The sequence below is a fragment of the Bos indicus x Bos taurus genome, chromosome 6 (assembly GCF_003369695.1).
Source record: "Bos indicus x Bos taurus breed Angus x Brahman F1 hybrid chromosome 6, Bos_hybrid_MaternalHap_v2.0, whole genome shotgun sequence".
Taxonomy (NCBI): Eukaryota; Metazoa; Chordata; class Mammalia; order Artiodactyla; family Bovidae; genus Bos; species Bos indicus x Bos taurus.
Window position 1 is genome coordinate 93924249 of NC_040081.1, and position 4475 is coordinate 93928723.

The 4475-nt window shown below is 33.5% G+C and overlaps 1 non-coding gene across 1 annotated transcript; it reads right to left on the bottom strand.

Annotated features, from left to right (window-relative positions):
* Positions 1-3759: 3759 nt before the first annotated feature.
* LOC113894807 lies at positions 3760-3862 on the bottom strand. Its single transcript, XR_003511657.1, has one exon. It is a non-coding gene; the product is annotated as a U6 spliceosomal RNA (small nuclear RNA).
* Positions 3863-4475: the final 613 nt, after the last annotated feature.

Below are 4475 nucleotides of genomic sequence, written 5' to 3' on the forward strand. Positions count from 1 at the left end.
CTGCCGTCTATGGGGTCACACAGAGTTGGACACGACTGTAGTGACTTAGCAGCAGAATTGCTGGATCGTATGACAACTTTTTAAATTTTTTTAAAGGAACTTCCATACTGTTCTTCATAGTGGCTGTATTAATTTACATTCTACCAACAGTGTAGGAGGCTTCCTTTCTCTCCACACCCTCACCAGCATTTATTGTTTGTGGAATTTTAATGATGGCCATTCTGACTGATGTCGGGTAATACCTCATTGTAGATTTGGTTTGTATTTCTCTGATCATTAGCAATGTTGAGCATCCTTTCACGTGCCTATTGTATGTCTGTTTAGGTTTTCTTCCCAGTTTATGATTGAGTTGTTTTTCTTTTTTAATTTTGTCATTGAGCTGTATGAGCTGTTTGCATATTTTGAAAATTAAACCCTGTCAGTCACATCATTTACAAATATTTTCTCCCAGTCCATAGGTTGTCTTTTTGTTTTGTTTATGATCTCCTTTGTTGTCCAAAAGCTTATAAATTGGATTAAGTTCCATTTGTTTGTTTTTGCTTTTATTTCTATTGCCTTGGGAAACTTATTTAAGAAAACATTTCTACAATTTATGTCAGAGAACGTTTTGCATATATTCTCTTCTAGGAGTTTTTATTAGATAGGTGTCCTGTCTTTAAGCCTTTTTGAGTTTATTTTTGTGCATGGTGTGAAAGAGTGTTCTAACTTCATTGATTTACATGTAGCTGTCCAGCTTTCCAACACCACTTGCTGAAGAGACTTTTTCTCCATTTTCTATTCTTGCTTCCTTTGTCAAAGATTAACTGAGTGTAGATGTGTGTTTATTTCTGAGCTCACTATTGTGTTGCATTGACCCATATGTCTGTTGTGCTAATACATTGCTGTTTTGATCATGGTAGCTTTGTGGTATTGTCTGAAGCCTAAGAGTGTTATGCTGCCAGCTTTGTTCTTTTTTCCTTAGTACAACTTTGGAAATTCTGGCTCTTTTGTGATTCTGTATAAACTTCAGGAGTATTTTATCTAGTTCTGTGAAATTCCCTGAAAATTTAGCAAACAGCTCTCACTGGTTCAGCATGTCAGTAGCTTGCCTCATGGAATCTGTAAATAAGTCTCATGGTTGTAAAAAAAAAAAAAAAAAAGAAAAAAAAGAAAAGTGGTGATACATGTAAAGTACTAAGAATGCTTGGAATAGAACAAGTAATTATAAATGGTTATTTTTATTAATTTAATGAGCAATTTTATGCTTCTCCTTTTCATCAGTGTCCTAAGAGAATTAATATTTTTATGTAATTTTTCTGTTACTGTTCAATAAATAAGGGAAGAGGGATGCCCTTTGTTCCTTCCAGTGCCTAAGGCATAATCGGATAGTAAATTCAATTTTGAAAGGTACACTCACTACTGATAAGTTAATCCAGCAATATGTCAGTATAAATGGAACTTGGCAATTTCAATACATTATACTTCCAAAGCAGTATTTATCATACTATGATATATTTCCCATAGAATAGTATATAATTTTCTTCAACGTGTTCTAAGGGTGCACATGGATACCCAAGTTTGTTTATGTATTTTCTTTTATCTGTACTACCTACCAACTTTAGGTGTTAAAGAATAACTGGATCTCAATTTATGTTTATAAGCTTTTACTATAACAGTAATCCTTGCTGGGCTTTTAAAATTCATTAAATAATGTATTTTCGTGTCTTGTTCCATTTTACTCTTATCTTCCTAAATGTAATATGGATATTAAAAGTAGTATTATGCTGTTTCTGTGAACTATCTAACCATTCAGACACAAAGAGGGAACAGCAATGTTAGTGAATGTATCTTTTTTTTTAAGTTTCATAGATTGCCCCTTTGTTTTTCTAATATGTCAATAGACTACAGACACTGTGTTTCTCTATATCACTTTTCAAAGGCAGGATGAGACTGCCAGGACCCCTTCAAAAAGGTCAACATTTATGGAATAACCACAAATGTGATCAATCAAGTCATTCCAATGGAGCAATAACCAGTGTGACCTTAACAGACTCTGGCTTTTGGAGCCAGATCGCTTTAGTGACAGACATAACCCTGGTGGGTCGGCAGCATCCTTCACTGCTCACTCTGCCATCTGCCACTGTGGAAACTTCATCATTAAAGGCAGAGTTGTTGCTGGACAAATTTGCAAATGGTTTTGAGAGCATTATTATTGCACAGAATGTTACCATCTGTAAGTAGGCAAATCTGAATTTCAGTATATGTCTACCTAACTTTCTTTTTATATATATATCTTAATAGAAAATGTGCATGCGTAGATCTCAAACCTGAGAAAACTTTTTTTTTGTATTATGGAATTATAGCCTTGCAAAGACCCTCTAGAGCTTAACTTCCTACTTTTAAGTACATCTGCATTTAAACTATCACAGATAAAAGAATATCTCTTTAACTTTGCATTTCATTGTCTCTATTTACAAAGTATTTTTGATTGTTTGATTTTGCTCAAAGCCCCATTATTATATTACATTATTATTAGCAAATATTCACATTAACATATATATGTCTATACACATATCTTTTAAAAATATTTCAATCATATATCTGAAGTAGTACTACCTGTTTTCTTGCTACCATGGAATGTTATTAATATTATAAAAACAATATAATGAAAACATTTAACCAGAATTTCCAATTCATAAGCCAGACACTGTTTTATATATATATAAATGTATACAATATATATGTATATATTATTTATATATATTCATATTCTTTTAAGTCCTACTGCATAAGATTAGGGTTGTTATAATTGTAGCTATATAATTATAGTAATGTATTTTATATTATATTGTTATGTTATTCATATTATATTATTAATAATGCCATTGAACGACAAGGTAACCAAGGCACAGAAGGGTAAACTGATACTCAGGAACACAGTTTGATAGGTGGAGATCAGGTATACTGAACTCGGTCAGTCTGGGTCCAGAATCTGTTATTTGTTGTTCTGTGTCTGCGCAAGTAGCCAAAATACAGGCCATCAAAGAATGTGAGTTATGTTGAAAGGCCATAAATAGACACTAAAATGAAGATGATATGAACAGCTAAAGACCGTGACATTGGAGCATCAATAAGAATAATGAATGCTACTGAAACTTTCATTATGTAAAAATCCAAAAGTTCATAATGTATGAGAACCAACAAAACAAAATTTAATTCATTAACCATTTTATTTAAAAGCAAAAGGCTAAGAATAAAAAACTTGTCTTGCTTCCCCTTTATGAGCTAAATTGAAGATGACCAAATAGTCCTAGCTAATGAAGAAAAGTTCTCTATGAAGAATTCTCACTGAAAGATGTTAATGAAATGATAAATGAGAAAAGCATGATTTTGCAACCTCTAATAAAATAATTGATATTTATTTTGGATCTTATCAGAAAGTGAATTTCCAAGTTGTGTCTCTTAAGAAAAGAGCTTTCTGTAATAATAAATAGATTGTATAAATAGATTAAAGGAATACTGGTTTGTAACCTGGAGACTTTTAACTTTTTTTACAGAAAACTATATTTGTGAGGATAGTTGTTCTATATTGTTCATGCAAACCTTTAAAATGTTTTTCATAGAAGGTTAATTTTATTCACCAGATCTAAGATAATTTAGCCACTGCTTATGACCTCACTAATTAACCTCTTAATAATTAGAATCATATAAAAGGAAAATACAGAGTCTTTTAACATGTAGAACATTGCTAAAGTCGTTTCTTCTCATGGAATGTTATTATTATTATTTTAGTGCTTCACAAGTTTGCATCATCCTTGCACAGGGGCCATGATAATCTCCTATGTATCATTCCAACTTTAGTATATGTGCTGCCAAAATGAACATGCAAAATATTAAAGTTAGAATTAATAGTGGTTCTGGCAGATTAAATAAATTTAAAATAGAAGCTTAATGGAGTAGATCAAGGTTCAGTGTTTCAGAAGTGACTGGCCACAATGTGAGTAGGAAATCAGGTAGAAAATATTTTAATACTCTGAATTTAGTTAGTGGCAGAAAGAATGGATATGATGCTTTGAATTTGAGAGCAATTCCGGAAGTAAAATTAACAGGATCTGTCATCGATTGGACAAGGGTGGAAGATGGAAAAGAGGAAATGTTAGAGAGAAAGTCAAAACAGGATCCAATTTAATATTTAGGTGAATGTGTATCTCGGAGAAGGCAATGGCACCCCACTCCAGTACTCTTGCCTGGAAAATCCCATGGATGCAGGAGCCTGGTAGGCTGCAGTCCATGGGGTCGCTAAGAGTCGGACACGACTGAGCGACTTAACTTTCACTCTTCACTTTAACGCATTGGAGAAGGAAATGGCAACCCACTCCAGTGTTCTTGCCTTGAGAATCCCAGGGACAGGGGAGCCTGGTGGGCTACTGTCTATGGGGTCGCACAGAGTCGGACACGACTGAAGCGACTTAGCAGCAGCAGCCGTACCTAGATTT